Genomic DNA, 14,804 nt, shown 5'->3' on the forward strand with positions numbered 1-14,804 from the left:
TTTTAGGTTCACGCAGTTTAGGCCACACTTGAGGGCAGGGAGTTATGGGAAGAAGGTTTGCAGAAGAGTGTCTACTTTGTACAGTGTAAACGCTGCTGTGCCCACCAGCTCCCACCGCAAGCCCTGCACTCCAATGAGGTGGGCACACATCTATGGCCCAGCACCACCCCTGAGTCCTGCTGTGGCCAGAAGACCAGGCTTCCCTCCTTGCCGTCTCCTCCTGACACAGATTTTCTCATCACATTTTAGTTCCAGGACCCTCCAGAAACCTAAGGCACCATTCTGTTCTTTGATGCTGTGTCTTCAAAGTCATGGGCAGTGCAGAAGCCCAGCTGCCAGGACACCAGCTGTCCCCTCCCTGGGTCTCGCTGTGGCTGAACTGCAGGTCCCCTAGGATGTCCAGAAAGGTACCAAACTGGGCTTCCCCTAAGTTGCTGAGCCACCTGCAGCTGGAAGCGGGGGAGCAGCTTCACCCGCTGTGTGTGGCGGGCGGCAGGACCCAGCTCTGAGAAGATGTAGAACACGCTGTAGCTTCAGGAAAAGGAATCTAAAGTCCCAGAGCAATTAAAGAACAGGAATCGAATTGAAGCAAGAAATGAGGAAAGCTTTGCATCTCCTGTTTCTTACTCTATTTCACCACAATGGCTTTTCCCCTCCACAGCCCAAAGCTGTGAAGCGATTTGAAGCCACTACATTTAGCCACAGATGATTGATTTTAAAATTATTCATGAGTAGCCATCTCACCACTATCTACCTACCTCAAGATTAGATGCTGCCACTATCTCACAATTCTCTTATAAGGGGTTGAAATCAAAATCTCCTCATGAATGGAATTTATCTCACCAGCTGTGAATATGCACTGTGATTTGTTATCATGGAGTTCTTTATCCTATTCGCTTAAGCTACCTTAAGTTTATAACATGCATTAATTTTTATATTGAAAATTCTATGTTATATGCAGAAAAAAAGAATTACAACAGCACCTGCTATGGTTCTATTGAATTAGTACTTTATATATTGCATGTATTACATAGCATGAACTTTTGATGTTTAAACCCTACCCCTGCCCCACCTTACACACACATACCAGCTAAAATGATTCTCTGAAGGTACCTCATGAGTCAAATTTGCTCAAGATTCGTGGCTCTTACCTGAAACACTGGGGTGCCTATTTAAATAATTTTAAGAAGATGTCAATATTATAAATACTATTTCCTTGAAGTAGCCACACTATGGCATCAGGATTGCAACATGAATGCTGACACTTATGCCTGGCAGCCAACAGAAGTTAGGGAACTTGACACCAGGAAGTGTCCCACAAAGGACCCAGGACATGGTCCACTGGGATCCTCACTCAACAGAGGAACATGGAAAGTGCCACTCCCTCATTTGTCTCATCATATGCTCATTGCCTGACCCTGGGTGGGTGAAGTCCTTCCATGTAACATACAATTTTTAATTTTAAGGGCTGATATCCATCTTTAAATTAGCTAAGTAATGACACAAAGACTGAAATCAAAATTCGTCGTAGCCTTCCCATGAATGACCTCATGCCATTTGGTGAGAGAGGTAAAGAAAGGGTGGAAAGCTGAGTGCTGGGATGTGCTGGGTTTGCAACGCCGCTTCCCTGGCATACAAGACAGGCTCAAACCTCTTGAAGCCAGTCGGAGTCCAAGGTAAACTGCTTCACAAACACTCAGCCAATAATAAAATGTTTTGAAAAGCACTTAAGCTTAATAGGTTGAGGTGTTAACTCAGTGGAAGCTTCTGTTACTATGGAGAGAGACTGCAAGAGCAGAGCAATGCCACAGGGCGGGAAAAGGAACGCCATTAGGAGGAGTCATGCCACACACAGCAGACATACAATAAGGCTCCTGTATGCGATGGGCAGTCACATGCGGCCCAGGATGATGGTGCTGGGCCAGGGGAGTACTGGTTGGTATGGGCAGGGTCTTCAGATCCCTCAATGCGCTTGGTTTGAATCTTCCTCTTGATCCACCACTTTCCCCAGGCCTACTTGTCACTTAATCTGCAAAACATTATTGTTACTTCCATCTTATTGGGGGAAAATAGCTGAAAGGAGTGAGGTAATTCACTCAAACTCCTCTGGTCAGAAGACTTGGGATCAGCCCAAGGCATTTGATTTTGATGGCACGTTCAATCTACCATGACTCCTCTGCTGCTCTGGATGCGTCTGCCTTGTTTGGACCTTCTAAGACCAACTCCTCCACGTATTCTTCCACCCACTCTTGGCCATCAGTTCAGAAGCCAAGGGCCATCCCCGGACATTCCAGAGCGAAGAGACTGGAGTGTGCTCTCCACCTCTGGTATTACAGATTTTCATGTTACATTCCTGCAGACTCTCTGACACATGACAGACCACAGAGGTATCATCAGGTCCAGGAATTTGTACTGCAAGAATAATGATTTTAGTTCTCCATGACTACTAACTCAGTGATCTTGCTTAGTCTTATTATAATGTTGTTTCCTATCAAGTGAAACATTGCCTTTAAAAGGATTGCAGTCTCCAAACTTCCTTCACACAATGAATGTTCATGCCCTAGCACCCAGAGTCATCTGGCAGTCATTCTAGTTCCTTGGGGCTGTGCACCAAGAAAGAAAACTGGTTCATCCTAACACCATTCAACACATGCATTACTGATGGTCTTCTGTGGTGTAAGCCATAGAAGGGGCTGAGTTGCCAGTAAATGCCTTTCTGACCAGTACAGTTGGGTCATCTGATCAGCATTCAGAACCATTGCTGTTGGCTCGACAATGTTAACACCTCGAAATTTATTCTTTATCAGAGGTATCCAGTCTCCTAACCTGAGATTTATGAGATTCATTGAAAGAGATAATATATTTTTTAAATGAAAGAGCAAAACAACATAATTACGTATCTACAGAATAATCTGACCTCTGCCAACCCAGGTGGAGATGAAGAGTACAGGGTTTGATTCTTATAATTACACACAGCTTTTGGATAGGGGTGGATGAAAGGACACTTTATTATTCTCCCTCTAGTCATAGTGCTCTGTTGAAGCTAATCAAACCCTAATTCATTAGAAACTGGGACAAGAAACAGAAAATATAAATAAATAATGGTTTCCACTGGCCCTTAAAGCCCGAACGAAACTTCTGATTAAATCTGGCACCCGGGCCCTGCTAGAATGTGCACTCCATGAGAGTGGAAGCCTTGCCTGGCTTGTTCATCAATGGACCTCCAGCACCTAGACAAATGCCCAGCACCTTGTGCTCCCCTCATAAGTACTTGTTGAGGGAAGCAATGAATAAATGAATGAATGAACAAACAAACAAGGCAGACGCATCCAGAGCAGCAGAGGAGTCATGCTGGATTGAACATGCCATCAAAATCAAATGCCTTGGGCTGATCCCAGGTCTTCTGACCAGAGGAGTTTGAGTGAATTACCTCTCTTCTTTCAGCTGTTTTCCCCCAATAAGACAGAAGTAACAATAATGTTTTGCAGATTAAGCGACAAAATTTATGTAAAAGTATTTCACAAAGTACCAGTTACCCATAGGAGAATCCCGTAAGTGACCCTATATCCCACGGCTTCACTGACCCCCGCTAAGTCCTGTTTGTCTCTTAATCCCACAGCTTCTACCTCCTAATATCTCCCTTCATTGTTTCCTCTCCATTCTCACCACCAGTATGTTCACTGTGGTTCTCAGCACTCATCACCAGATAGCTCCAGCCCCTTCCTGGTGGGTTCCCGGCCTTAAGCCTATCTGCTACCTCCGCTACAGTTGCCTTGCCACCAATGGGCTTCATGAAGGGTGAGTGATCCCTGTAGTCACAAAGCACAGGGATTCATGCTCAGAAGGGCCCATGCTTGAGGGCAAATGCTCTCTGGTTGCTGTCTTGAAATTCTGAATGATTTACCGTTTTGGAAGTGAGGTCCATGGCACATGAACCATGGGCCGGGGGTTTAGGGTCTTGGTTCTCATGTGCAGCATCTCTTACCACCTTCCTGCCTTCTAGGACAGATTCTCGGATACCCATTTTCCTGCCCCTGGCACCCTGGGCCCTGCCCAGCCTCCCCCACAACCTGTCCCAGTGACACTGTCCACTCCACTTCAGTGGAGGTTGGGTGCAGGGTGGAGAGGGGCAGGGTTGGTGAGCGTGCTCCACAGTATCTTGCAAGGGGGTGTGGCAGTGGCCATCCTCACCCCAGGCTGTCAGTGCTACCATGCATGTAGCAGGCGACTTGGTAAAGGAAGCCTCAGGCTCAACCTTAACCAAGATACCCAGTGCATCTTGACAGGGAAGTTGCAATACCCTCAGGGGTTACCTGCTCACCAAGGGTGGGAGCACCTGGCCTCCGGGAAGGAGAGACACCTGGCTGCATCTTCCTGCCCCTAGCTGAAGCATGGCACATCAGTCCCAGAGAGGAAGAGCCAGCTGTCAGTGGACCACATGTGTCCCAAGTCTCAGGGAGGGCTCCAGCTCCCACGGAAGTCTGTACTTGTCCCACAAGTGTCCTGCCATGAAGACCGGAGGGACATGACATTAAAGAGGATAAAAAATGCCATGACAGATTGAGAGACTGCAGAATGAAGGGAAATGCTCTGTATTATAAAGCCTTTAACAGCACCTTTTTTTTTTTCTGGGTTTTGAATAAATGGGCCCACATTTTCATTTTGCACAGGGACCCCAGGATCCAGTCCTGGCTGTCAACATGGCCCTTCTAAATTCTGACCCTGACACACTGCTTACCTGTGACACTCCTTCAGTGCGCTCCCCTTTCCTGTAACTCAGAGCAGAAAGTTTGAGCCTCCTGGCTAGGCCCCCTTGTCTGGCACGTGCTGATTTCCTCAGCCCCATCCCTTTTGCTCACCCACACTCACCCTCTGCCTCGGCCATCTTGAAGCATTAGCAGCTTTTTGAACATGTCTTGCTACTTTATGTCACTGCTCATCACGTATTCTTCCCTCTGTTACCATTGTCTACCGCCACCTTTATCTGACTGTGTCTACTCAAGCCTCACTTCCTTCCATGGCCTTCCCTGACTACCCCAGCCCCCATCAGGCTCCCTCCCAGGAGAACTGTGTCATGGCCCTGATCCCTGTATCCTAGAATCACAGATGTTCCTACCTGGCTTCACTGTCATATGTATGCAACATGATCCTGATGACAGGGACCATATGACCTTCTATTACTAGCTCCAGCAGAGGGTCTGACACTTTCAGGGAACACTGAATTCAACACTAAGCTGGACATACTGGTTCTCTCGGCACATTCCCTTCATTGCCTGCTTAGTGAGATGATCTGAATCAAACAAATCAGTCCCACTGGCCACTTTCTCCTGAGAGAGGAGCCTTCTCAATCACCAAGATGGCCAAGGCACCATTTTAAACCTATTTTATAGGCCTACCACTTTCTGATCATGTCATCTGCAATGATCCCGTGGGTTTCAGTTCTTGCTTATCACCAAACCTCAGCCACAGAAATTAGAGATCAAAAGCAGTGGACTCCTTTTTCTTAAGAGAAAAAAAAATCATTTTTCCCCTTTGACACATTCATAAAGCTCTAACAATGCAATCCTAGTACAGGGACCTTCCCTCCACCACTTTCCTATGAAGATCAATGCCCCGTACAATGGGTTTTATGACCTTAGAACCGGAATCTAAAGATAGGCTATTCAATCATCTGGTCCTGATCCCTCATCTTACCATTGTGGACACTGAATGCAGGGGGCCAGGGACTGTCTCCATTCCAACCCAAGCCCATGCTCATGCCACTGTTCCATGCAGCCTCTGTGAACTGGGAGTTATCTCCAGGCTCCTGATTCACACTTTCACTCACTTCTTTGAGAGGATACAAGGTCATCCTTGCTTGTAGGTTTCCTTTCTTCAAGATCTCTAGACTGTAATATTGTCCCATCAATTGTCCAGTAACTCAAAACCTACCAGCCATACTAAACTAACCCATGATTCTGGCATTCTCTGTTGCCACTTCTCACTGGTGCTTTATTTTCCTCCTGAATGTTCATCAAGGAGTTCGTGAAAAACTGGGAAGGGGCGGGAATGAGGTTATTGAGCTGTCAGTGATCAGACAATACAACTTACCTCACAGCAACAGTTTACTTCACTAAATCGTGGGGGAACTGATGAGGAAGGAATGATGCTGGTTGATGCACAGTATTGACACAGTAGCCACACAAACCACATTCAATATCTCTGTAAGCCAGCTGCTGGCTGGTTTTGGGGGCAGTGTAATTGCTGCTGCCATCATTTCATGAACAGTCCCCTCTTCATCCCACCACCATTCATGGATTAGTTACTAAACTAGCAGGACTGTTTCAGACAGAGAGCAATCAGCAAATCAGAAGCTTTCCAACAGACTGGAATGGGTGGCTTTATGAGACACATTCCCAGTCACCTTGCTAACAGCCCTCAGGTTTCAGAAACGTCATTAAATATTCCATTCAAGAAATACAGGAAACCCTAAATGTGATCTACCTCATCCCCGTCCCCACCGCCTCCCCCACACCATCTCCACCCTTCAGGCGCATTCTAAACTTACAGAAATGTGGCCAGGAGAGAGTTAGACTATTTTGCGTGATGCAATACAGCCTGTTCAACTTTTGCATAGCAATTCAGCAAACACAGTTTTAAGCATTCAATTCTACTTCTACAGCTTCTTAAAATTCCCTGCAATATAATTATACTGATGGGAATGCAGAAAGATAATTGCTTTTAGAGGAAAGTTTCTCCTTTGTTCCATGTTCATCTGGCTTCCAGAAATGGAACAAGAGCCCTTGAACAGCAGAAATACGCATCCATGTGTCTCTAGTTATCATTTATTTACAAAGATAGACCTTGACAAATGTAATTTGTTCAATAAAATTAAAAGGATGCACGATAATTCACTTAGACAAAGAGACTTGAAAGGGGACGTCATCGGCAGCAGCGCCGTCCATCATTCCAAATGATCAGCTGACTTTGAAGAAGTGGCAGGTGTTCCCCTTTTGGAATGCAGCATTGAAATAGTATTTAGAAGGGGGAAAGAAAGAAAGAGAGCTAGGAATTGGAGCAATTTTTTATTCAGGCAATAATTATACAAATTAGATCTATGAAAGCCAGAGAATGACTGTGCCTTGAACCCTGTCTGTGTGCATAGAACAATGGGGAAATTAATAATTAAATCTATTACATATGCTCATAATTCAATACAAAAGATACCTCAGTAGTTCAAACACTCCTGTATTTTCATCTGAATAAGGCTTTCACACATTCTCATTATATATGTATTATATTTTAAATTTAACAGCTTATTTTGTTGCCTTTATGTTTGAATTAATAAGGGCACACTTTAATGCACTAATGGGGAATTGCATTAGCTGGCTTTGCAGACATAACTTTGAAAATCTCCCTGGTTTCCCAAGGGTGAAATCAATTTGCCCCGTAACGTATTGTCTCACAGACACATCTGGAATCTTGGAAGAATAGCTCCCCTCTACAAGCTTCTGATTTGGGCCTCTGTATTCAAAAGAGGATCCCCTAGTAGATACCCTTGCTAAACTGAACAGACCCATCAGGATCAGCTTCTGGATTTTGCAATCTTTTAGCCAGCTGACATGCTTCCCATGCCTAGCCCATGTTATTTTTCCAGAGAACAAAAATAATTTTTCTGCGAAAAAGTAAAGGTTTATTTTTAAACCAATAATTCATTTCCTCTCTTTTTAAAATATTTCTTTCTCACTCCCTCTCTCCCTCTGGCTTTCTTTATATTCCTATTTTTAACTCTTCATACTACCTCTGGCTCCACGGAGAGTGAAGACGACAAGGAAATTAGAAAAAAGAGGGAGAGAGAAAGAAAAGTATATCCTATGGTGGGCAATGATGGAAAGGCCCCCACAATTGTTGAGGTACCAATTAATAGCATCAGAAGTACTGGAGTTCAGGACAGGGGGATTGGTAGTTGAACTACAGCACTGAAATCCCAGAGAGCACAGGGAGTTCACAAAGTGAGAGTCTCAGTTTTCTAAAAAACAGGGTGACTGCACTGGAGGGTCAAATGCTAAAGTTATAATCAATGGAAAACACCCATCCCTCTGCAACCCAGAGAAGAGACAAAGAAGTCAGTATCTGTGAGAAAGAAAGAGAGGAAGCCTAACCAACTGCTCACATCTCAGTGCAAAGCGGCTGCCAGCATACCCGGACAGCCCGGCACATGCGGAGGCACTTGCCGCTGCTGCCACTGCGCTATGACAAGGAGTTTTGTGCCTTCGGAGGAGCGCCAAATCCAATGATGCTAATTGCATTGCAGATTTCTAGCATCATTAGCAATTCTTAAAATTACATTTGCCCTGCTTAAGTTCTCTATTTCCAGCCTGGTATACGAAGGGGGTAAGTCTCTAAAGGGGATATGGGTTACAGAGAAATTCGATTGGACATGCTGGCTTCAGGTGTGCAGGTGGAGGCTGGCTGGGGGGAATCACAGCCCAGGAAAAATGCTTGTTTGTCTTATTTTAAATGCTGATTGCCGGGAGAATAAACAAAACCCGCAGCTAAATGGGCCTTAAAGGAACACTGGGAATTTTGGAAAGAAAAAAAGCCTTACCAAATAACAGTTGGAACTAGCCCTGTGGGTCCTATGGTGACAAGCACCATCCAACCACCCCGAGCAATGGAGTAACTTGCATTTGAAATAGTTGGTGCAGAAATAACCACTCTCCTTTTGTTTGTTTGTATTTAAAACAAATGAATAAAATCCAGATGAATGGGTGTTTCTGCTTTGTTTGTTTGTTTCCTTAAAGAGAACATATTTGCTCATTAGGAAAGCTAGACAGCCAGCTCCAGAAACAAAAGCCCCAAGTCTGTGTCTCTCCCGCGCTTTGGCAAATACTTTGCCACAACATTTCCCAGCCCAAGTATCTCAACCCTGCTGGGAAGGGAAAGGCCATCACAAGAGCAGAGCAGAGGTCAGGATCCGCCTCTCCAGAGGCTGCTGGCTCCTAAAATTGGGGCAGGGCTCTGTGCAGTTGGGATTTACACGGCAGAGTCATTGAGAGACCACCAACACCAGCCTCTCCCAGAGCAGAGGGGTGGCCTCTACTCTGAATATGGCAACAGAAAGGGGACCAGCTCCTGGGTATTTTTTCCAACAATTTATCCCATGTAATTAAATTGCTAAGCCTATATATTTATAGACACATACATACACATATACATACACACACTTACAAATATGTATTATATATACAGCTCTATGTAAAAACACTTACATAGAGGGAGTGTATAGCTTTTAATTGGGCCGTCTTCTCAAAATAATTAAGCCAGTTTTAATGAAATACTGTTTAAGGCTGCTGGCAGGCAAAGAAGCCATCTTTAGCAGAGCATTAATAAACTGAGTCATTCGCACGAGGGAATGGCTAGCTGTATCAGTCACATTCATGGTGCTAATAAAAGAGCTCAGTTCTCTGTGGCAGGCCAAGGATTGTGGGGCCGGGAGGGAGCACAGGGCCCAGTCATCTCGGGCTCAGTGTCACAGACAGTCCTTATGGCTGCAACGGAGTTCACAGTACAAGCTGGAAGAAGGGTATGCTTGCCCTCAAAGGATCCCAGCAGGAATCTAAGTTCATTGCTCTGTCCATGGAAGAGTAAGGTGACCAATCACAGGGCCTGGTAAGGTCTCCAGCGCTCCTTAGCATCTGTGGGTGATGCTGGACCAGCATTGGAAACAGGGTGCAAGGGTGGCCAGAGTTTCTCCTTTTGGTGTCCCAGTTCCTTATCTACAGTGACCTCCAACCCCATGATGTCAATGAGATAAACATGTTGGGAGGGTTTCTCAGAGGTGTTAATGGGGTTAATGTTTAACTCTTAAAATGAGGACAGTCATTCTCTAAACCAGTAAATTAGATAGGACTTCCCTTATCAATACCTCCTGCTGCTTTTTAGCTGCTGCTTTTTAGCAGCAGGAGGTACTGATAGGTAAAGGAATCTCTGGTTTGATTTTTAATAAAAGGGATGGTTTACCCATTCTCACAATGAGAATCTTTACAAACTGTGCTGACTTTCACCAAAAGCGATGAGATGGACTTGATGCCACATATAGGTCCATGCCAATGAGATGGTGTAGCAGTATCTGGTGCTAGAAAGAAAGGGGCCTGTATAAGAGTCCCACTGTACCAACGAGGAAGCTGACCTGCCCCAGTGTTATACCCTTTATCCCCAGAGGCACAGCCGCATCCTGAATCCTTCCTCAAGAGTCCTGGGAGAAAAAAATAAGCCCCGTTACCCTCCCTTTCTGTCTTGGAGAGAAGAGACCTATAAAACATTAACGGCGCAGGGAAAGTTTTTCCTAATTCCAAACAAGGTGGGAAAAACAAGAACCTTTTGATTTCTGTAACATCAATTTGGTGAAAGGCAAGCACGGAAGTTTAGATTGGACCATGATAACAGTTACCATTTACTGAGCCTTTTCACTTGCGGGGAGGACACTGTAGACGCATAATAGTTCATAATCCTCACCACAACTCTGTGAGCTAGGGAGTTGTATTCCTACTTGACAGAACAGGAAACTGAGGCTCAAAAAGTTAACCAACTTACCCATAGTCCTAGAGCTCACCAACAGCAAAGGCAGGATTCAGACACCCCAAGGCAGTGAACGGGGGGCCCTGGTTCTGGTCCTCCCTCTCCCGTTCTCCTCTACTCAGGCTTGATGCTGGGTCCATTCTCCCTTTGGCCTCACCATTAAAGCTAATGTTGACATTTCCGTCAACTTCCCAGTCTCATACTCCCAGGAGTAGCAACATGTATCAAGCCCTGGTGCAGACATAGTCCTTACAAAAGGCAACTTTTGGGGAAGAAAAAGAAACTCCTTGTTCTCAGCTCACTGTCAGAACTGATGCCTGGGCGGACAGGAAGCGTGCCTGAAGTGTGCTTTCAGCACGAAGGAGGAAGGAGAGGCGCGCGCAGGGCTTGATTCCCGGTTCTCCAGAATCCGGAAGTGGAAGAAGCCTGGGAGTGACGAGGGACCCCAGATCCGGCCTAAACCAGCGCCCTTGGGTGAAGCCCCTGCTGAGTCCTGGACAAAGGAGCCGCGACCTGGCGGGGGGGACCGGGAGAAGGGAACGGAGACCCCAGCGGAGCCAAGGAGCCTGGATGGGCAGAGGAAATGGGCGACGGGTAAATGGAGATGCAGCCGGGAATGGGAGAGGACGACCATCGACTGGGAAGCGGAAACTCCCTTGCGGTTTGAGGGCCCTGAGGAGGGGAAGCGCCCCGCACTCGCCTCCGGGGGTGAAGGACGACGGCAGGGCCTCCCGAGGCCGCCGTGCGGGGACCGCCTGGCTGAGCAGCCCCTGCCCGGCCCCTGCTCGCTCCTCCGGCTAGCACGAGGCCCCACCGTTCAAGCGCACTGTGTATCGCGCCTGCAGCCTTTAGAAAATAGAAAAATACGGAGTATATGTAGTACCCCACACCCTTGTAATGATGCCGCTCCAAGCAAATGAGTCCTTAATAACCCGGGGTGCTGGGGGCAGCGACCGATGGGGAGCAAACAGCCTGGCCCTGTGGTGTTGAACGCGCGGCACTGGAGACTCCCGACACTCCATGGGGCGCAAGTCCCAGCTCCTGGCAGACCAGCACCCGGCCTTCCCCCGCTAGGAGCCGGGCTTCTGACGGGAGGGCACGGTGGCGAGAGGGCGCCAGCAGGACGCCTGACGTTGCGTGAAAAAAAACCAGAAAATTCCACAGCACCGCGGCGAGTGCTCCCAGGCTGCGACCGCGCCTCGGGCCGCGAGGATGTTCCTGTGGCGCCACCTAGTGTCCGAGGTGCAGACAACGCTCTGGCGAGGGCTGCAAGGTCGGCCTGCGACCAGCCCTGGGACTTCAGACTCGGGCTGGGGCCTTGGGATGGGTCATCCAGGGGTCCCCGGCTGTGGACCAGTGATGCCTTTCCACCAGACAAAAAGCCCCCCAGACGTTTCTCTCTTCCTGCTGCAACCAAAGCTAAAAAGAAAATTTGCCAGAATGAATGGAATAACTGACGGTCCCTTTCAATTAGACGTCCATGAGGTGATGTCTGGTTTTTCCTAAATACAATGGCAAGTCGATTATTAGTTCATCCAGAAAAAATATAGATGCTATCATCGTATAAACATGAGTCCCCACATAGAACTGAGCCTCAGACCTGCTGGAGGTGCTTTGTCTGGGAAACACTGAACTAGAATTTTGGGTGGGACAAAGTAGAAGCTTTACTTTTTATTTAACAGTAGCCTGAAGACCTCCTGCAGAATAATGGAAAGGATAAAGACTTGGAAGCCCGGATACTAAGGTTCTGGTATTAGCTCTGCCCCCCAGCTGTCTGTGTGACCTTGACCAGAGGGAAAGAGTTTTACTACCTCTCACAATACTGTGGAGTCTAGATTGGTATCTCCATGTAATCAGTGAGGAAACGGGCTCCAGGAGTTTACCCAAGGCTGGGCAGCAGATCAGTGGCCAGACCAAGCTTCAGCTGCACGTCTGCCCAACTCTGAAGAGCACGTTCCCTTCACAAGCCATCAAATCCCTTCCTGCTTCACCCTCTTCATCTACCACTTGAAGGGGCTGTACCGAGTGGTCACAGTTCCTTCCAGATACAGCAAACCGTGATTCTAAGGTTTCACTGATCCCTTAAAACCCAGTTTTAGTGCTCACAAACCCCGTGGTGATAACAAAAGAGCCTTTAAAAAGGATTTATCCACCTATAAAAACCATTAGATTTTATTTGGGGCTATGGGCAAAGAACACCAAAACAAATGTGTTGGAACATCAAACCTCCTTTAAAATTTAGAGCAGCAGGGACAGAGGAGAAAATCTGCACAGGGCAAGGAGGGACAACTTACGGATTCCATGGTTGGAACCAGACTGCGGGGCACTGCTTATCTGCCATTGGCTTCCTGGGGGATAATTGCCTCCTGACAATTGTTTAGACTTGATAAATACATGAAATGGTGCTGCAAACAGTTTATCTGGCTACCAGTTCAGATCCGGACAGAACCAGATGAAGAAGTCAGGCACATTTGCAATAATCTCAAAGATAAAACCTTCCTATCAGAGGCAGCTTATCTCCTCCTCAGGGTCATGTTGCCCAGTAACTGCCACCTCCAAAAGAAGGAAGGGGAGAGCACTTCTAGCAGGGGGCTCCCAGTGGGCCTTGCTTGCCTTGAACTCCCCTTCCTGCTCCCAGGACAGGCCACCTGTCTGGCAGCAAGGGGGTGGTACTGCGCCCCAGTCTGGCAGGCTTGGGAAAGATGTTGGCAAGGAAAGTGGAAGACATGGGCAACTAGACCCCAAAGCCAAGGTCACCTAACTCTGAGATGCTTTTCTCGTGGACTCTTCCTTTGCTTCATCAGGGACAAGCTAAAGGAACTTCAGGCCTCCCCAGCAAAGATAACAGCATGAATCGCAGCTCACAGGAGCTGGGACCCTGCTGGGCTACATACTCACCCCATGACCAAAGGCAAGTGGGACTTCTGGGCCTCAGTTTCCTCACCTCTCAGGGGTTTAACCTAAATAATCCCTAAGATCCTACTGAGCTATTTTAAGGACTGGAATCAAACCAGCCAGACCTCTTTATGGTTTAAAAGAGGCCAGAGGTTTCATTGAAGAACCATCTCCCTCACATTTTTCCTCTTCCCCCTCCCCCACACCTCTCATTCGCTGGCCACAAACCTCCATCCTCCAACTCCTTTCCAACGTCAGTCGCTGGCTCCACCAGCCTGGCTAAGGAGCGAGGAGACCATCACCTCAGAAAGCAGCCCCGCTGGGAGGTCCATGGCAGTTCGTCGAGCTGTGGACAGGCCCTTTATTTTCCATCTGTCAAGAAAGGAAGCTGCTTGTTGCTTATTTCCTCCCCCACTCTTCTCCCTTCCCACCAGAAGATTCTTCCACCTTCAAAATATTCTGATGGGGGATCACAGGAGTTTTCCTCAAACAAGATCACTGGGGGTCAACTACTGACCAACCCCCAGCCTCAGCCCCACCCATTCCCTCACCCTCCAGCTTGAGCGAGTTTACTAACTCCAGTTAGTAAAGCAGTTGGCTCAACAGGACAACAACCAAAAGTGACCTTCTATGTCCTAAAGCCCTCACCTGACACCACCCCCTAATTCTTCGGGGGCCTTTTGGGGACCCACAATTGAGCTGTATTCTGCAGAAGGAACTTCCAAAGGAAAGGAATAAGGCATTGTTTTACCAAGAGCCTTTTTTCCCTCAAGAAACTCAATGTAAACTAGGAACCTTGCACTTTCTTTTCCCTTTGGGTAGGTGAGCAGAAGGGAAGACTTACCACCCAGGGTGAGGTCATTCCTCCGTGGTGGTAGAATGTCTGGGTCTTTCAGTTTCCCCATGGTGCTGGCCTCACAATAGGTGTTCATGAGGTGCAGGCTAATTGGGTGAGTGGATGCAGTGCTCTGATGGATTTATTCAGTGTACGAGATTGCAAAGCCATATGCCAGCAAAGGCTTAACCACCCCACCCTACCCTTCAGACCAGCTCCATAGCTTTCTATGTTCCTGTCTGCCCAGCCTCAGGCCAAAGCAAAGGCAGGGATCTGAGCTGTACCTGCTGTGAACGCCCACCTCCTGACCCCTGTGCTAGTGCCTGGTCCCTGCGTGCCTTGGCTTTCTGTCTTCTCTCCGGACTATGATTCATGGCAGATATTAAAAAGGAAACAGCATCCTTCAATTCTTTCTACCATTTCTCTTATCTTTAAAGGGTTCTTATTAAGCAGTATCTTCAAACTTATTTATGTGATGTCATGCTAGGAAGCAGTGTTGTCAATGTGCCACTGT

The 14,804-nt window shown here is 47.2% G+C and overlaps 1 pseudogene; it reads right to left on the minus strand.

The window, feature by feature from the left end:
* Positions 1–9,397: 9,397 nt before the first annotated feature.
* On the minus strand, positions 9,398–14,360 carry LOC103225904 (uncharacterized; annotated as a pseudogene).
* Positions 14,361–14,804: the final 444 nt, after the last annotated feature.

Source organism: Chlorocebus sabaeus, chromosome 20 (assembly GCF_047675955.1).
Source record: "Chlorocebus sabaeus isolate Y175 chromosome 20, mChlSab1.0.hap1, whole genome shotgun sequence".
NCBI classification, from domain to species: domain Eukaryota; kingdom Metazoa; phylum Chordata; class Mammalia; order Primates; family Cercopithecidae; genus Chlorocebus; species Chlorocebus sabaeus.